Source organism: Trachurus trachurus (genome assembly GCF_905171665.1).
Source record: "Trachurus trachurus genome assembly, chromosome: 15".
NCBI classification, from domain to species: domain Eukaryota; kingdom Metazoa; phylum Chordata; class Actinopteri; order Carangiformes; family Carangidae; genus Trachurus; species Trachurus trachurus.
In genome coordinates, this window is record NC_139906.1 from 23,157,494 (window position 1) to 23,177,879 (window position 20,386).

Here is a 20,386-nt window from a genome sequence, read left to right on the forward strand (position 1 = left end):
TTAGTAAGAGTTTGGGAGAGAAACTTTTCTCCAGTTCACCAGATGGTGCCACTGTAGGGCTTACTGGGCTTACAGACCAAAATAGTCCTGTGGTAAATGGCACCGGTCTAAGGTTACAGAGCGGACTAAATATTAGTTTTAAACATACGGAGTGTGCATTTGTGTGCCTGTCTCCTATTGATATCACCGCACGGAGCTTTAATAGTGATTTGTCAGAGAAAACAGTGAGTGAAAAACACAGAGTTTGGACCCGGCGTCGAGTGGGCGGAGTCTCTCTCCGTGCGCACTGTCATCACCGGGGATAGGTGCTGGATGGATATTGCTATGGTCCGTGCTACTTCAGTCTGGAGGCTGAAAGCGAAAGAGTGAGATGTGAGAGCGACTACAGCCACTCACACAACTGGTTTTACCTCCCAAGGATAATTAACAACGGCGACAGTGTCGCGCGGCCGGCGAGGACACGGCTCACACTGTAAGGTAAGAACCAGAGTGGCTTTTATTCCCGTCGGAACCGAACTACAAAGTAAAAAGTAGGGCTGGAGCTAAAAGTGAGGAGCGACACACGCAGCAGCGGTGGAGGGAGAGACTCACTAGTAGGTTACAGCGATGATAACAGTCAACACAAAGGATACAAAACACAAAGTTACTTTCCGCCACATAAGCTGGTGTCACTGGAGCGAGAAGCAAAAAGAAAGAGGTGGAGGATGTGTTGTTTCAGCTGCAGCCTATCTATAGCCTGCATTTTTGTCTATTCATAAAGTCTGTGCCATGGTGCTGATATACTTGATTGTTTGTTTATTTCACTAGGAGCGCATTAGCTTATTCTTTTAAAACAAAAATTCAATGCAGAATAAAAAATAAAAACATTTTAAATTAATATTATTAAATGTAGACTGTTACACCCCTCATTAATTAAAATTAATTTGTACTGTAAATTATATTAGCCTACATGTTGACGTCACATTTTTGGTGATTGTAGTGCTGTGTAGCCTATAGTGTGTGAGTGAGTGTGTGCGTGCGTGCTCATGAGTCGGGACTGGATTTGCACAGAAATAAATACATTTTTTGAATGAGTTTGTTTAGTGGAATACTTCCATGAAAACGGTGGGGGGCGATAAAGGCATCATTGTACAGCTGGTCATGGGCAGTAAAGTCTTCACATGCACACTGTAGGTGAAGACCTCAGCTATAATCTGGCAGGCCATATATCATTGTTCTCCAAAGCCCACACTGTGGTAAATTATCATTTATATAAGCAATGGCCAAAGCATGTGACAGCCCACAGTGCTGCCTAACTGTTGTGTTATGCGCTTATTTGGGGGGTGCATTCACTTTGTGAGGCAGTGGGGCCTTGTCATTGTGCCCAGACAAAAGAACAAGTTCCCCTCACATCAGAGTTTTTTTGGAATCCCCTAAATATTTTTCCATCAGTCTGTTTGTACACAGCATTTTGAATGTTGATTTACTACTGGCTGTCCTTGTATTCAATATGCACTGTATAGCTCCCCCACTGTAAAGCGTAAACAAATGAAACACTGTTTGTCTTCCAGCACCATATCCTCTGCTATTTCCCCGCAGGAAGTTTATCCTCCACAATAACTAAAACCCCAATAAAGGGAAACAAACAGGCCCATTCCTCTGCTGGTGGCTAGCTGCAGACACAACAATTAGGTGTTCTTGGGTGTAAGTTTCCTTCACCTAATTTTCAGTGCTCTGGATTTATGTGCTTTTAGCTTCACAGCTCCCATCTGAACAGATCAGGCATAAAGAGTTCTCTGCTCCTGCAGCGTTAAAATCAATAAGACACCATTATTTTCGCTGGGGTTTATGTCTGGGAAAGATTAGTTTTCTGAGGGGCTGTGCTGAACTAAGTAGGCACAGGAGTGTTTTAAGATGGCTCCAGTATGTTCATGGCCTGGTATAACATTTAACATATTTTCCTTTAACACTAAAAATGTTTGGCTTCACTCCAGCTGTCATTGGGGCCGCACATCATGGAGGCAATTTCTCAACTGACCACTCTCCTGAACGGGCATAAAGACATCTGCGTTGATGTGTGAAGAATTTGCTATTATTGTGCACAAAAGCGAAAAACCACCCAATTAATCACTTCATTTTCTCTGTCGTCATGCAAGTATTTCTATTAGTTAACCTATTTTCCAACTCATTTTGAATTCATGCCATTTCTCATTATGTGGGTGCACACAGTATCTAACCTATGCAGTGTTGACTTTCAGTGTTTCTTGGCTTGTTGGATGTTTTGGTGGAAGGTCTGTGTTTTTGTTACAGTACAGTAATGAAGGCAGGTGTTTTCCAGATGGATGCAACAGAATTAAAGACGAGATTTCCCCTAATGTAGATGAAAATGAGGCTGCCTAGGCTACCACATCTCATCCACTGCTGGCAGTGCACTGCCAGAGGGAGACCTATTCAGCAGCCATAATAATGACAATGCCAAGGAACATCTCTCAATCTTACTTTGAATAGAGATCTGTTGCTTTCTGCCATCAATCGAGAGCTGAAAGGGCCCAGAGAAAAAGATATATATTCTCATCCATTTCTGAAAGTGCCTTCTGCATGACTACCCAGACAATGGGTAATTGAGCCGGATAGATATGTCTTTCAAAAATAAAGTTATGTGCACAATATGTTCTCAGCTGAACAATAAGGCACCTGTCAGGTTTGGCAGAGAAACGGCTTCCTGTGACATGTCCAGGGGCCATATCCAGTTGTTATCATTTCAGAGCTGTTTAGGATGTCTTCCAACCTAGTGGGCTTGGAGACGCCCCGCTAGAGTTACAGCACCGTTATTTTGTGTTTGAACACAGCAATTGCTGGTAAAGATATTACAACATGCAACTGTTCGGTGTGTGTTTGTGTGTGTGTGTGTGTGTGTTTAGGTTTGGGAAATTACTTAACAGCAGCAGCAGATTTCAGCCTTCTTGTGCACTGACTGGTCTGCTGGTCTTTCCCCTTCTTTGTTCTTGTTCCCACGGTGCTTTGCTACCAGGGTGCGGGCTTGTCATGATTTGGAGAACAGCAGTAGGAAAAAGAAAAAACTGGACTTGGGTTCTGACCACGTTTGTTAGGGGTGATGCATTTCTCCTTATTGTAACCATAGAAAAATGCCAAAAGCATGCGGCGCCTGGTTCCAACGGATCCCACACTGCATGCATGTGACGAGGATCAGGAAACCTGGTCTGGTCTGTGCTGCTGGCTGACCAGCTGACTGACTGGCTGGGCTGGCTGGCTGAATGACTGACTAGCCAGGAGTCACAATAGGCCTCTCCAGCCAAATCCTGTTGCTTCAAAACCAACCAACCAGCAGACAGGGGATCACATGCTGCTTGCTCCTGTTGTGAGAGCCAGACTCTCTCCTGGTCTTTTTTTTTTGCCAGCCTTTGTTTTGATAGCGGTCTGGATTTATGGAGGAATTCAAGCCCACTCATCACTGTCAGGGAAAGCACAAATGCCGTCATTAGGTTGATGTTTTTTTATGAATCGATTCCCTGTTCCACGGGGGATCTGTTGGTGGTGGATGTGTGTGGTTTACTGAGCAGTGTTCATCATGTGTACAGTGCAGACAAAGACTGAAAATAAGCCTCTCTTTTGATTTGTTGTATCAGCTAAGATTTATAACGCAGATGGGAAGAAAAAAAAATCTGAACTACCTGCCTCAGCGGTGCCAGCAATGACTCCCATCAGCGTGGAGTAAAAAAAGTAGCAATAAACCTTTCGTATCATTATCTGAGGCGTGTTGAAACACGGTTACCACAGGATCTTGCCCCCCCCCCCCCCCTGCTTCAAGGTCAGCGTGTCGGGTTCTCTCGGGGTCATTCATAATTTTCGTCTGAAGTGCACATTATGCGACATCTCATGTGTAATCAGTGTAATGGCATCAAGATGGCATGTTTAACAGCTTTGCTCAGACGCTGGCGTGTCATTGTGCATCTCTGTGAACCACGGATAGACGCCAGCAGCCCTTCACGGCACCGCATTTCCACTCTTTATGGGATGTGTTCAAATGAGATGTTATGGCCTGTGGCGCGTTGCTTAAGGACATATGTGAATTGGCGCCCTCATGTGCCGCCCGGTTTGTTTATTTATTTGTTTCTAGCAAATGTTTTGTTGGTTAATCCGATCTTGCTCGTATAGTAGATACAGATTAGACTCGGATGGATGATGTTGTTGGACAAATGTGACACTTGCCACAGAGGCTAAGAGGTTTCTCTGTTGTATAAGCATTTGTTTTTAAGGAGGAATGGGTTAATTCTGTCAGTATTATAATAGTCAATACTGTAAGCTCCGTTAAATTGGCCAAAGTAGCTCATGCACCAGTTCATTCTCTTCTGTCTCGTGCGTCTCATGTCTGTTCTGCTCTTTAACTTTTCACCCTCCATGCCACTCATTCAGTGGCTTTCTGTCGTGCCAGGCACATTTGAATGAAAAAGCGGTGCCATGGTTGGAGGGAGGAAGCTGTTGGATGCAGCAGATGGTATGAAAACAAAAGTCAAATCCTGATTGTGCCTCACTGCTGGTGACGACACCGATCAACCTCGGCTGACACACAGCTCCAGCCTCTGAGAGGTGGAATAGAGGAGGAGGAGGCGATATGTGGGGGCAGGGGGGGTGGGGGTTAAAGGTTTGAGCCCTCTGATGACCGACTTTACCATCACAGCCTGCTCATACATGGTTGTTGCACCATTAATGGAAAAGATTAGGCATCTGATAGCTTTAGCTGGAGAGATGGAGGATGTACAGTATGCTTCCCTCCAGACCTAATACAGCTGTTTTTAAGACCTCTTGTTGTACTACAGTTACAGACGGTGATTAAGCAGCGACATATTGTCATATATATCCATGTATTGTATCACTACTGTGCCACCGGTTACGAAAACATTGTCATGTGACCAGCTTGGACCTCAGCATTTAACCATGACCTTTTGAAAGCATGTATGAATTTTGCTCTATAAGCTCCATCGTACATGCAAGACTGACAGACGGCGCTACATATGATCATCGCTATGTATGGTGTGGTTTATAGATGTAGCGCTGACAGTCAACACAGATGTTATGATATGATATTTTTCCATCTGAAAGAAAATCATTAATCCGCCGGATAATCTCTTTGATCTTCAGACACAATGGAGATACGTGGGTCATCTCAGTCCATGAAGGAGAATTGTAATCATTGTTATATATAAAGATTTTGTTGCCTTTACTCACCTCACCACCACACATGTTAGGCAGCATTATGGTGCATTTATACAATAGCAAAAATGGAGACAAACTACAACCCTCAGGCTTTGCACTGAACCTTTTAGTCCTGTTATTCAATAGTTTTATTTAGGCCCTTTTTTTATCCATTATACCCAGTGGACAGCACTGAAAATCCCCCCTGTCAGAGCAGCTCTGAGTATCTCTGTTTCACCAAGCCAATCATTTCATGTCACTCCAAAAAACATTGTTTTCATGCATTATGGATCTGCACTAGTGGAGCATATAGGAAAATGTGTCTTGCCAAGATGAATTATGTCTGCACCTCCTGTTCCCTTTGGGACTCATTAGTGTCCATATCAGGAATGTTGGGGAAAGGCCATTGGAAGTTGCTGACTCTCCCTACATGTTTTGTCTACATGTCTGTCACTGGGTCACAATGGAGAGAATGAGCGCTGGCCAGTCATTAACCCGATGGCCACTGAGTCCAAGGACCAGTCGTGACCCACAGGGTTAACTCGGTCTGTGTTCCCCTCAGTGGGCCCAGACAATCGGGACTACTGACCTCTGTGGTCACAGACAGCCTCCAATGGAAGATAAGAAGGGATTTGGTTTAGTGCTGGTGTGCATACCTCTTTCCTACTGTAGCGAAAAAGAAAGGGCCTGTCTGATTTGGCAGACAGGACTGGGTGTGGGTGATACATCCAGAGTTCATACTGCATGCCATTACGGCCTCTGTGGACTTTCTCTCTGTCTTTGTCTATTCATTCATTGAATTCCACTTGGGTTTAGGTGACGGCTATGGAACTCTAAAATGGCATTCGTTAGATTCAGAAAGAGCTGTATGACAAATAAACACATGTATTTTTTTTTATTAAGTCCCCCTTCCAAATCACCACAGCCATTAAGAATGATGAAAAAATAATAGTTTAAGTGAGAGGCAGGGTGAGTGGAATTATTTTTCATTTCTATAATTTATTCCATTATATCTGTTCATAAAACATCAGGTATAACAGAGTCCTCAAAGGTGCAGTAAAGTGGACCTGTAGTCGTAGAATCTAGGCCAATGCTGCACGAAAGCTCCCGTGCAAACATCTGCGCCCTTGACTGGCAAATCGACCTTGAGTAAGCCAAGGAGCAAATAGCCACTGGATGAGTTGTTTTAAAGCATAAAAGTGCGCTGACTTGTTTCTGATAGAGGTTCATTGTAATTAACAAGTCAAATGGAGCAGAGCCGTGACAGATGTGCCATAAAGTGTGTTTGCGTGTGTGAGGGAGTCACTGAGGCATTGCTGCTGGAGCCAGTATCCTTCACTTAACCTCACCAGTGCACTGCAGTGCATCCAATCCACACCGCCGTAGAGCACGAGGTCCTATTGAAATACCATTTAACCTACATGAACAGTCGGCTTGCTTCAGCTTCACACTGCTCTCTGTAAGGCAGCTTCTCTGTGAGCTTCTCTGTGCAGTGTTTCCTCAAGATGTAAGGATCTGTGAATAGAAGAAATTCTGTTGATTAGAGGCTGTTTTATTGTTCTGAGTTGTCCTGCTCTGCTTTGTGTGAAGCTCTGATGGGAATGTAGTTTTCTGGGTATCAGCCTTTTTACAGGAAGGAAATTTCCCCTTAAACAGCCCTTTATCAATTGTGAGAAAGTGTCTGTTTTTCTTTTGTTGGTTCCTTTCATGTTGCCAGCTCACCAACACGAGACAAATTAGAAAGTCTTGTCATGGTCCAGAGTTTGTCATTGTGTTTTTGAAAAGCGCTGACGAAACGTATTGTGAGGAGGATGTTTTTCTTGTTTGTGTTTCCACTGGTCCATAAATCAGATGATGATGGTAATGAGTTTACTTTACTGAATATATGTGGTTTAGAAAAAATAAATCCCAGAGGTATAACGGGGCTTTGGTCGTGCCGTTTCATTTCTAGGGTGTTTTCCATACTGGTGTGATGCAATGTATTATTCTGATTGTGTTACTATTTTTATTCAACAGCCTCAGCGAGCTGTCAGTGTTGGCTGGAAGATTCTGGAGGCACTACATCTTCCCAAGAAGTTTTTTCATTATCCGGAGGTTCGTTTGGTCAAAATATACTTTATAACTTTCTCCCGCTGCCGGTGTCCTTGAAATATAAATATTTTGTGTCACATATAGTTCAGTTCAGATTGTGCTTTTAAATTATGCACACCATTAAACCAGGACATTACTGCGTTGCCTTTGTATCCACTTACTGAAGCACAAAAATGCCTGTACATCTTGTTGCCTTTGGCCTATTCTTGTAACTTGCTGTTAGCAAGGACGTGGTAGTCTGTGGCTATTTTGGAAGAGCCTAAGATACTGGACTTACTGGTGTGTGTGTGTGTATGTGTGTGTGTGTGGAAAACCCTTTTACACAGAGTAGATGGGAAGGCTAAAGCAGAGAGGATTTGAACTGTGCATAGCTTGCATTCGGCCTGGCCTTTCCTTTCCTTGTACCCGGGGCTGCTGCTGCTGCAGCGGTATGATGCGTTTAAGGAGCACTGGTCCAGCCATGCAGAGCTAATTCAAAACTAGAGTAGTATATTCCATCTCACTTGTTTTTTCCTCTTTCTTTGCTACATCATTTTGACTGGCCTTCCTTTTATGCGATTTGTAAAGGCTGTTGACGGAGGATAATGATCTGGAGTGACAGTGGCCTGATTTTTTCCCCCCCTTTCTCTTGCTTCCGTAATCACACTGTCTGTTAATGTGGAGGAGATCAAGTGCTCCCCTCCTCCCCTGCGCTCAAGTATATAGAGAGCTGCTGTCGCCGTTTGGAGGTTGGCCATAGGGGTTATGTCGCTGTGGGATGCAGAGCCAGAGGGGAAACACATTTGATGCTGAATGCGAGCCTTTTATATTGGTTATACTCCCTTAAAAGAAGAAGGGACAAAAGAGAAGGAGATTACATAACACATTCAGCCAAACATTGGCCCAGACACTGTGTTAGGATCCTAACAAGAAATCTCTGCGTAAGTAACTCTTACAATGCCTAACAGCCACACTGTGTGTTCATTCAGTGCTTACCTTCCCCGGGCTGTGTTTACTGGAAGCCCGTGGAACCTCTCTGAAATGTAAACAGGACGGCAGAGCCACATACAGTTCAGCTCGGAGCTAAACACAATGACACACAACTGCTGGATACAAAGCCAGGTGCTGTGTATCTGACCACAGGAGCAGCTGTATAATTACACTGTTCTCATTTGTCCTGAGATAAGCTGTGTTTAGGTGGAGAAGGAAAACACCAAAGGGTCAGAGGTCAAAATAAGCTTCCAGCCTGTTGATTGGATTTACTTTGTTATATATTTTCTTTAATACACTTTATTTGCTGAATCAGGTCTTTGTCGTGCACGTGCAGTGACTCCAGAGGTTAAGTTTACGCATGCGTGGTTTTTCGCTAACCTAATTTTCTTCCAATCCCCTCCCTGATTAAGGAAACAGTTCCTCATTAAATGCCTCTAAACAAGGTTAGCGCAGAAAGCCAACAATAATCAGCCTAGTTAAATGCATGTAAACACACTTATTCTCATCAGGTCACACATGGAGATCCGTCCTCCCTGGTGGTGACATTTGACATTTTCTGGGGGTGAGGTAAGGAGAGAAACTAATGTCAGTTAATTGTTTCCTGTCATTTTGTTTAATTTTCACTGAAAGGTGGTCCCAGTCTGGGTCCAAGTCTGAGATCCCTGAGGTGGACTTCTCACCCCCGCCCCCTCGGACTCAAACAGAGCCACTTGCCTGTTTGTTGACTTCGCGGACAGCTGCTTCACCTTTGCTTTGTCCCCTCTGTGTTTTTGTTTACATGCTGTGGAATACGGGTGTGCCAAAAAATCCATTCACATAAGACTCGCAATTCTCATTTAATACGATTCAGAATTGATATAAAATGTCCCAAAATAAAACAAATCTGCTGGCTGTCGGCCTCCATTTCCTTAGAATTTAAAAGGCAGCATGTTTAACTGCACTATTTTTTTAAAATAAAGAGGCACTTTTAATTTTGTTACTTAAGCATAATGTGCTATTGCTTTTATGCAACAGTTTCAACAATTCCATCTAAGCATGGATAAAATGTTTAAAACATGTGAAAAAGACACTTTAGTCATTCTGTCTTGCAAAGCAGACTGGAGTAGATCATGAGGATCCTTTGCACACCGATAGACTGAAGCAGAAATCATTATGAATCAAATAGTTATGAATCGAAAATCGATTTTGAATCGAATCGTAGACCCAAAAATCAGAATTGAATCTAATCGTGAGATAGTAAAAGATTCCCACCCCTACTGTGGAATCATTACAGAGTATAATGTGATGGCTTTGTGAATCCTCCATCCTCCCATAGATGCTGTAAGAAGACCCCTAACCTTCAGCCCCTAGGGTTTTGCTCAAGGGAGTCCAATACTGGAGACACAGGATGTTATTGATCTAATATTGAATGGTATTACTGTCTGTGCTTTCTCAGAGCCAATAGCAATACAGACAATTCACTTATTTCATCTCATTTCCGAGATGGTATTTCAAGGTCAGATGCATATTGCGAAAGGACTGTGTCTCTCCTATTAACCAGGCAGGTTGGCTAATGTCTTATTTATAGCAGCAGCCTGTGGGAGTTGTCCATCTTATCAAACCCTGCTGGATCTGCCACTGTGTTTGCAGCCTTAAATGAAAGCAAGACTTCCCTCTTGATTCTGTTGCTTGGTTGACCCTGAGTGCATGTTGTACAGCTGCCAGCGCCTGGTGTTCTCTCTCCGAACGCTGCCATCTTGGTGACATTCTTCAGAGCCTGCTGCAGTTTAGAGATAAGGAAGAGAGGAATAAGGAAATCAGAGCTTATTTAGGATGCCGTTGTAAAGTCTGGCCAGGTCTGTGATTAAGGACAGACTCCTTCCTGAGCACATATTTCATCTTGTGCCTGATCTCTGCTTGAGTGAGGTGGAAGTACATTAAAGAATCTAACTCCAGCTCTTTTAATGTCATTCTGAATTACATAAATATTAATGCCAGAGGACTTCCATTTGTATTTGCCAGTGAGGTCCCTCTGGAGGAGCCGCAGTACAACTGTACTTCCTATGACTGATGGGTTGGTTGTTCTCCATCCACCGTCCCCCACCCCCATTCTTTGTGTCCTCCCCTCCTCCACCCCCCTCCATGAGAGCACCTCATCAGATCGTTGGCCTCGATTGGTTCTGAAGGTCAAAGGTCGCTTGATCACTGGGGTCCTCATGTCAGATCACATCAGTGCACTTGGCTCCTGGTGGAAGGAATGAATTCATCCGCACTCATCCCACTAGACACTTTCCCCCATTTAACACACAGGAGAGGGGAGGGGGGGGGGTTAGGCGGCGGCGGCGGCGGCGGGATGAGGTGGGAACAAGAGTAGAGTGATGTGAAGGGAGAAACAAGCATTTGTGTCGTTTCCTCTTCTTAACACTTTTTTTTATGGACCACGTACAGTTTGTGCTGGTGTGTGCACAGATTTTAACAGGAGATGATGATGATGATGAGCAGTTGGCTGAAGGGATGGGATGTGTGTTCAATGTGTGCTCTGTGAGTTTTTTTTTTTGTTTGTTCATGGCAGCTGTCTGCTCTCTAAATCAGTGAGATCGAGGCCGCGCTGATGAGTGGCAATAGAGGGGGAAGCAAATTGGGAGTGCAGCATTTCTCCTGATGCTTTGCTGTATCATTGATGTCAGCGATCCGTACACGGAGACGTTTATGCAAACTGTCTGGGCGCCTGTGCATGTAACCCTGCGTCCATTTGTGCGTGTTTATACGTAGGTGCGCGTGTGTGGAGGGGTCTCAGTGGGTGGTTAGTCTTTGACACCCTTTTAGCCACCACACCTCCCTTAAACACACCCACTGCATGCCATGCCAGCTGCAGCTGTTCTGCCTCAATGCTAGAGACGTAGAAAATTCCTCTCACTCTGCAATTAGAGCTGCAGATTGCTGAATAGCGCACATTGCGATGTCCTAAAATTGCACTTGGTTGCCTTTCTACTAGCAAGAACACTGACTAAATAGAAACTGATGAGGGCGAATGGTGAATAAAACGGCCCCCGTCTGCCTCCGAGTTGACAGATTGTGTTTTGTGCAAACCGCTCCTTGTGCTGTGCTGTTGCCCTGGTTAAAGAAACCAAAGGGTGGAAAAAGGCCTCATTGATGGGGTGGGTTTCTCACGCCTGACTGAGAATGTTCGCTTTCCATCGAGTCAAGTGTCGTATTGTGATCTCAACCAAAGAAATGCAAATACATAGAACAGATGTACTACCTCTTTTTCCCCCATTTGTCGACGGGAGTAATCCCTCACTCCGGTGGAGATTGTGTTGGGTACACTCCGGGTGCAAGACTAAAGTGTTAACAAGGGAAAAGCCATGTCACCCTGGCACATGTGATGGCTGCCCGCCTTTCAGGGCCTTTTCTCAATAAGCCTAGATGCTCAGGATAGATAAATGGAGGCTTTTGTGGCCTTTGCCAGAGGGAGAATCAGACAATGAAGGACACACACAGAGCAAGGTCTTTTCCAGAGAAAACAGCTAAAAGCAGCATTTCTACACTCCCCCGTCCTTCTTTCTCTTTCACTCCCTCACTCCACTTTCTCCTGTCTCTCACTCTCACTTGCTTCCCGAATCCTTTCCTCCTCCGTGAGAACTGAACCTTGCTCCCATAATGTTTCCATAAACGGGCTGAGGGAATGGAAATAACTCAGGCCATTTCCCACTGCCTCCCTCTATCCACTCTCCCCCCACTAGCAGTCACTTTACAGGGCTGTGGACAGTACTTAAGCACACTTCCCTTAATGATGCACAGTGTTTTACACTGCTCTGAGCACGAGCAGAGTGCACATTTAAGGCATCTCATACACCCTGGACACAGGAGCCTTAATATAGCTGTGCTAGTGTGACTCTATGGCATATCCTTCAATATTGCCAGGAGACACTGCCTCACAATTACTAGTTCTTGTATTGCCTTTCTTCTATAACCTATCATCTCTTCCTATTCAGGTTCTCCTCTCATCCCTGTCTTTCCACCCGCTATTCTTTTCTCCTTTCCTGCCTCTTGGCATATTGTTGTCCTAACTGTCACATTGCGGCTGTCTGGGGTTTTACATCTACATTTGCATGTCGCTTGTTGCCTACATCTGCAGGCCATCCTGCCAGGACTGGGCAATCTCTCATGTGGGTGGCTGCCCTGGGAACAGATGTTTTTGATGCCACTTGTAGAGGAAAAGCTTTGAAAGTGACTCCATAAAAGAGATGCCAGCTGCATGACAAACCAGGGTCGCCTAGTTCTCAGGAATTCTTTGGAAACCCGCTTCACTCTGAGCTCTGCAAACACGGCCTGTGGAGAATAAGAAGAGTTTTCACTTAATCAGACTGTTCCCTTTGGAGAAGTTCATTAATTACAGGAGGAAGTTGCTGCACTGGAACATATGCTCCACATAACTGCGGAGTGGACTTCACTTTGAAAAGTGTTATGTTATGTTTTCCAATCTCTGAGGGTGTAGCAGACTTTTATTGTGGGGGCCAGCAGGATTTAACAGGTTGGTGCCTTTCTGGATTGGAAGTTTACACTCCTTGTTTGTTTGTGATGTTGCTCTGCAGTTCTCTGGCCAGCAGTGTTGCAGGAATCTGGCATCATCCGCGGTCATCTTAAAAGCACTTGCAGCTTTGCCCGTGCTGCTGTTAACAATATGGTTTCCAGTGTCAACTTTCCTTTACTTCCTGACTGCCTGCTGCCGCTGCACACATCCGTAGAGCAGCACCCCTGATCTGGCATGCAGCGCACGCTCCCCTGCCAAACTTCCAATGAAAAGCAGCTCTCTGGCCGGTGATTATTATTCAACGTGCTAATTTTAGCCCCTGCAATCGTCAGAAACCCTTATTATGTGCCCTATGGATGAAGAACGTCATCTGTGCAACACAAATGTGCTGAGCCGGAACTATTGGTGTCTGCCAACTTTTGCCAAAGTATAGTTCGTAGGTTGCGGTGGTGACGCTGGTTCTCTGCCTCAGGAGATTTGTACAGATCCTAATCATATGTTCATAGGTAATGAAAGAGCAAAACTGCAGAATATAAACAAGACTTGGATAAGCACTTAACTGCTGAAACACCCCCAGTGTGCCAGTGGCAATGTTGTAGTGTTCAAAAGTTAAACATGTTTAGTGCTTCAGTTAGTTATCTCATAAGCGCTGAGATTAGTCCTGTGACCCCGTGGTGCAGAGATTGGAAATGGCTGCTCTGAAATCATCTGGTCCACCTTTAACAGATTTCCTTTTCTTTCCTTTTTTTTGTTGCTTTGTTTTTCTCAAAACCCAGCAACAATATATCTGTCCCCGTCTTCACCCCACCACCGCTCATCTCCATGCTGCTCTCTGCTCCTCTCTCCTTTCCCTCCCTCAACTTTCTCTCTTTGTTCAGAAGGAAGGTCTGCTGTCACTCAAGGCTGTCATATGCAGGAAAAGTTGCCTAGCAACAACCTAGAGGGATGCGAAGCCACTGTTTACTCTCCACCCCCTCACCTCATGTACCCACTTCCCCCCCTTCTCTTTCACTCTCCTCCTCTGTTGTAGAGATGGAGTGGCATGGGAGGATAGTGGCGGCAGAGCAGCCTCCTGCTCTCTGGCGAATTCAGACAACAGATACAGAACAAACTGAAAGGAGGAGAGAAGGTGGAGAGAGGGAAGAGAAGAGAGGAGAGGAGAAGAGGGGGGGGCAGAGAGGGGAGAGTGACATTCAGAGATGCTGTGTCTGCCTGTTGCCTGCCAGCTGCTATTCCTCCATTCCTCTCTGCAGGAGGAACAGGCCATCTCCCTCAACAGCCCCTCTCCCACTCTGCATAACTAAGGAGGAACTTGCCTCAGCACAGCGTGCCATTATCAGCATGACTAAAAATACTGGACAGCAAATGTATCACATGCCTGGCTATCGTCACACCCTCATGAAAGAGGGCTCAATCTAAGCGGATACAGGTGCCTTTCATTCTGTCAGGATTATTAAATGTCCCCTGGAGGAAGCAATCCCACAAAAGACCTTTGTTCTTCACATTATGCTGTTTAATTTGTTAAGTTCTGCAATGACATAGCCCAGGCTGTGTGGCTTAGCACCCTTCTCCACTGGTCAGAAAGACCCACTGTGGAAAAGGGTTCAATCAGCATTCACACAATGCTCCAGGAATAGATGTGGGTGTTTATTGACACCTGCTAATTTTCACCCATGCTGTGCTTTCAGACACTGCTGACAGATATGTCACCTGCAGCACGGTGCTGTTGAACCAGAAACACTGCAGCTATATACAGTACACTGCATGTGCATTAAAGAGCAACACAGCTCTAAGATAAGTTAAAAACAAACAAACACACGCGCCAATTGAAGCATCTCACACCAAGATCGCGTCACCTTAACAGGGGCATCAACCTGGGGAAGTGACACCTTCGTTTCAGCAGTTTGCATGGCGGCTAGCAGCTCACTCTCACCTCTTCTGTTGTGTGTGTGTGTGTGTGTGTGTCTGAAAAGTGCGCATGATGACATTGCTCCCTCAGTCCAAACAGAAAAGTAGGCTTTACTCGATTGGCAGTGGAAAGGGTTTTAACAGCTTTTTATTAGCAGGTTTATTGCATTTAAAAAGCGGGATTAAACTCACTAATTGTGGGAAAAGGTCGTTAGTTGAATCGTCAGATTAACTGTAGAATGAAGAGATTGTTTGTGCCGTTGGTCGTCCTTCGTTATATGGTCAAAAAATAGCTTCAAAATCTCAAGTGTCTGCAGCAGAAAGTCGAGCCCAATGCTAATGCACAAAGGACTAGTTTCACTTTGTGGAAAATACACCTATTCACTTTCTTGTTCTGAGATGAGAGAGAAGGTCAACACTGCTGTCATATGAGTCTGCTAAAAATGAAGCTACAGCCAAGGAGACAATCAGCTTAGTTTTTTGAGGTGAAAAGGTTATGCAGTGACTTCCTGGAGTCTCCTTTTAATGTTACTGCACTCGGCTAAGAAATACTTGCTTTAATCTTCTCATCTAACTCATGTTTCTAAGCGTATTTCCCAAAAGGTCTAACTATCCTTTAAAGCATGCTGTATGTGAAGTGCACAGCTAATTTGCACTATCCAAAGCTTAACCTTTTTCTCTTTTTCAAAGGTTCTGGAAAAAAAGTTTATAAAGTCTTGTCATCATAGGGAAATTAACAGAAACCTTGAAACTTTTAATAAAAAAAAAACTTTGTATATGGCCAAATAGCTGAGTGTGAATTCTCATGTGAGTAAAACAAGAATATACATCAAAAGAAAAACAGTCCTCTCTTTTTTGCAAGATTCCCACCCGTTTCTCATATTGAGTTCAATTTGGGCAAGTCTTTACAATTTCACATAGATATATTTAAGTCTGAGCTCTGCACAGCACTTGAACTATAAGGTGTTTTCTGTGTTTTTGAATGTAAGTCGCCCATATGTGTACTGGTTTGTGTAATGACTGCCCTTGGTATGTAAATTACCCATCAGGCCCGGCCGTCCATGTGCAAACGAGCAGCGCTTGCGGGATTGTGTTTTTCTCCACCGGCCCTGTTGCACATGTGTGTAGGCTGTGATGAATAGTTTGTCTGTTTGCTGGGATGCAGTGACAAGAACTGCTAAGTGTTACCTCCTGGGGCTTCCCACTCTTCAAATAAAACTCTTTCCTTCCCCTCAACGCAAATCAAAGCTGTGAACCTGTGAGCAGAGGCTGGATCAAAGCAGAATGTGGCACAAAGACCTGTACTTGCTGCCATTCATTCAGCTTGATTAAAGTCTGTCATTTCCTGCTATTAACATGCTCCTATACCTCCAACCAGAAACAGACTGAGCAAAGCAGTCATCAGGAAGTGGTTAGAATGACACTGTTTTAGTGTTTTTCCAATTAAGCGCCACAGAACTCAATTATGTTGCACTATGCAAGAGGAGAAATGTATCATCAAAACTCAATTACCTTACAGAGGTGTTCTTTATTTAGCTTTTATGGGCCCAAGGAAGGCTAGCTTCCTCAGAAATCACATACTTACACATATTTATACCTGCTAGTTGCACAGCATAACTGCAGTCTTCTGGTTTTTGCTGTTACAAGGGTTAAAAGTGCTTCGTTTTAAGTTTTTCATTGGTCTCCACACCCATGTTTCATCATAGTTGAGCAGTTTCAACCCTTACAGTCAGTCTGCTTCACTAATTCCATGATAGGGCCATGACATGACCCGCTGACCTCAAACAACCAGTATCAGCCAAAAACGACTGATAAACACTCTGTGACGAAGCCTCCTGACGTCTTCTGGTCAAAGTTGAATTTCAACACCACAAACGCTACAGTTTACAGCCCACTGTAACATACACTTGCATCAGAGGAAGTAAGCCCTCAGAAATGTGTGTGTCTGAATTCCACAGAACAAGAACACAGCAAAAGACAAACAAAATCTTCGCCTTTGCTCATCTTCACTGTGTTGACCTGACTAAATGTTTGAAAACACAAAAAATGATTGGAGAATGTTTTTGATAAAACTGTCACTGTTGCTCAGCAATGGTCCGAACAGGGCTCAACACGTGTCAAGATTTTCAAAGGGGTTCGCCTCCTCCTCCTTTTGACTGACCAATGTTTGTGAATAGCAAAGCATAACTTGTCAGAGCCATTTGTAACTTTTTAACAAACCTCTGTTGTTTTCTGAGTTCCTTCCAGGCAGAACACACAGTGGTCAGGGTGATGACAGCTGTAGTCTTTATCTGAAGATGTGAGGCAGCACATCAGTCAGTCTGTGTTTGGTGCTACTCCTCTGGCTTGTGTGTATGTGTGTTTGTGTGTGTGTAGGCCCTTAAACCCACAGCTGTTTGCAGTGAAGCACTGCTGAGTAGCTCCCTGCAGAGATGAAATCCCTTTTTTCATACATACTTCCCTAACACTTTTTTTTTGACTATCACAGCATGCCCCCCACCCCCACCCCCAGCCTGTCTGTTACTCCTGGCTCTGTTCAGATCTGGTATTACCATCCTCAAGAAAGAAAAAAAAAGCTTGGCTGATCTGATGAGTGGTCAGCTCTAAGTACTGGTGTGAGCACATTGAGGATGGATCTGAAATCCGATTACTCGGACCACATTCAGAGGTGGTCTCAGCCACATGTGGCCACATTCTTTTAGCTGTGTGAACACAAATGTGTCCTGGGCCACAGTGAAGGACAACCCACTCTGCTGAGCTCTTCTGCTACGGTCTGATTTGTCACGCCACAGTTCTATAAAGAACTGGAAACATTTCAGTGTTTCACATTTCTATAAATTATTTCATTATAGAGCTGTGAGCAGTTTGATGATGTGTTACGCATCCTGATTCTCACTGAGAGATCAGTCTGTCATTGTAAGACTGGCTAAAATCAACAACACATATGTGTTTATTTGCATAAAGAGCGGGAAAGTGAGATCTGATCACAAGTGGTCACTTTAAATACATGTGAGGCCGTGTGAACTAGCCTCGCGTCACCAGGCTCTTCAGACAGAGGAGAAGAGCTTGGTGTCTGTTAACTTAAATTTTGTCTCCATTCTGGTTCCGATCTTCTAGCGGATCCGGAAATCACCAAATTCACCAAAGTAAAAGTGTTCACCAACATAAAACGTATAAAATCAACATTAACTTGTAATACAATAAAAGCAAAGGATTAACTTAATGGTTCGGGGACTTTCTTGTAAATTATATTCCTTAAATTAAAAAGTTTCACCGCATTTTATTAGCTTGGTGCTTTTATTTTGACGGGAAAGGCCTGTCTCTCTCACCCTGGATCCAGTTGCTTACCAAAACAGCGAGTCAACGGCCCCAGAAGGTGTGAACAGACATACTTTGAGCTGGTCACCGGTGATTGGATCACCGGAGACGCACGTTAATGCCAGGTCTGACTGAGCGAGGCCCGCCGCCTCAGCTGAAGGTAAAAATATGCAGGCTCAGCATAAGGCATGTGGATTGAAGGATTATCAGTTTTTCAAGAGAAGGGCAGCTCCCTGCTCTGGTCGGGTTTTTCTCCTTTTATCTCAAAGTGTTTAAGGTGGTCATGGTTGCTGCTTGCTCTGTTGGTCAGAAGGACTTTTTTTTTGCACCATGCTGCAGTTCACAGGACAGAGAGCAGCAGACATGTGGATTCCTCCAAATGTCAGCCATGGCAGGGAGTCGGGAAGGTCACAGGCCTGACCTGGGCATCTTTTCCCGGGAACAATAGCTTTTCCCCCCTCTTTTTTTCTTGTCCTTCCTGTCAGCCCTAAGAAGCTGTGAATGTCATGGTCCACCCCTTCCCCCCTCAACCACCAACGCTACCACCCAGCAGCCCCCCACCTCCGCCCCCTCCTCCACCAAACACAGCCACCTACTTTCCCTTACATATGCTAATGTTGCAGTCTCATTCAGCTGTTGGTGGCTTTGTCACAGGGGGAGGGAGAGAGTTGTGTGCATTAAGGGGCAGCTGTATGCATTTCACTAAATTGACTCCCCAATGGCTGCCAGACTCGTCCTTATTTTACTCTCTCCTTCCTTTTTTTCAGTCTTTCTGCATTTTCTCCTCAGACTAGTTCTTGGATAAAGGAGCAGGAGGAAGAGTTGTGGCGCTGTTGTTTATTTTAGAGGCTTTCTACTGTGAAGTGTGGCGGATTTCTCTCTCCCTTGTGTGTTTTTTTGGGTGGCTTGTACTCAACAAGTGGCTGATGGATTTAATGCACTTGGAAAGCATCTCCAGAGCGGGCTCATTACAGCGGTGGCTCACGGTGCTTTGTGTCGTCTGCTCTTAGGATTTATGGCTCTGATGAAAAAGGACTCTCTTAATCAGGTAAGCATGGCAACTGTTGATGGTTAATGCTGGTGTGTCATGTAATGGCCTAATAGGAAAAAGTGTGGCGGCAAAATAATGCAAATTGGCATCAGGTTTACTTGCATTTATGTGCAGAGTGAGCTGTCTATAAAGCGAGGACAGTCTTATTGGCTAGACAATAAGACTTTATGACAATATGAGCGGTCTAGCCTGCGGTGTGTATCAGGGGAGGAATTTGTGAGTGTGTGTTTCTGGCAGAGGGAGCACAAAAAGTTCCTATAAAGTGAATAAATGAGTGATTCATCCGTGTATCTGTGCTTGCTCCCGTCCTCGTCGTTATCTTTTCCTTACATCCTCTGGGTGACTAAACTTCATTGTGTGTCAGTGCTCGAGCTTCCAGCTGCTGCCCAGACGTTCAGACTCTCTATTTACGCCAGATTTCTGTCAGAAACACGAGGCCAAGTGTGAAAACCCAAACTTTGGGTACAAAATGAGTACAGCTGAAGTTGGTAAAAAGGAGGGAGATGTTAGTCCATGGTCCATGGCACTGACACATTCTGAGGAGGCTCAGCTGGTCAGCATGTATAAATCCTACTCCCTGGATGACGTCTGTGAAATGTGTTTGCATCCGTGTGTTAGTTCTCAGTCTTAACAGAGTGACACAGCTTACCTACTTCCCTCCTCTGCCGCACCGTCTCCTAGTGCTAATGTGACAATCTGGACTCTGACTGACCTCAGCAGAGGAGCAGAATCGTGGATGTTCTCCGAGCTTTCGATTTGAACTCCTCACAAGTCTTTTTAACAGCTTGCCTTTTGCAAGACGAGAGCGTTCTTCTCACCATTTCTCTCCTCCCCTTGTTTTCTTTCTCTCCTCTCACTGAGAGAGTGCACTCTGCTGACAGGCTGTCATTGGTATGGAGTTAGCTGGGAAAGCAGCAGGCTGCTGGGAAGCGGCAGAGGGGGGGCGGTGTGTGCTGATGGAAATAGGTGGTGGTTTATTCTGGAGGCCTGCTGGGACACATCAACCCTGCACGTCCCTTTCTGTCTCCCCACTGCAGCAGCAAAGGCCGGTGAGGCTAGGCCCAGTTTTTTAGGGGGGGACAGATGGTCCTTTTTGGAGACCGGCCACAGCACAGTGCTCTCTGTTTGTGGGGTTCCACTGGAGCAGCCAAGAACAAACACGGTCTCCTTCTGTTGGGAACATACGAGACCTTCAGTCGCTGAGACCTGAATAGGTTCTGGGAGTGACATCTAATACGATGCCTGCATATCTTGGGTGTGATATTAATGCTGGTCGTTACATAATGGTAACTGACATTCAGCTATAAGTGCTTCGTGATAGCTCTGCAAGTCACATAGCT

At 44.8% G+C, this 20,386-nt stretch overlaps 1 protein-coding gene across 2 annotated transcripts in view; it reads left to right on the forward strand.

The window, feature by feature from the left end:
- The first annotated feature begins 327 nt into the window (after positions 1 to 327).
- The window catches only part of LOC310998500 (signal-induced proliferation-associated 1-like protein 2), an 81,330-nt gene continuing 61,271 nt past the window's right edge, over positions 328 to 20,386 (forward strand). For both annotated transcript variants that reach the window (XM_083988596.1, XM_083988597.1), the window contains exon 1: positions 328 to 477. The gene's annotated coding sequence lies outside the window, so the exon portion shown is untranslated. The remainder of the gene's footprint in view (positions 478 to 20,386) is intronic.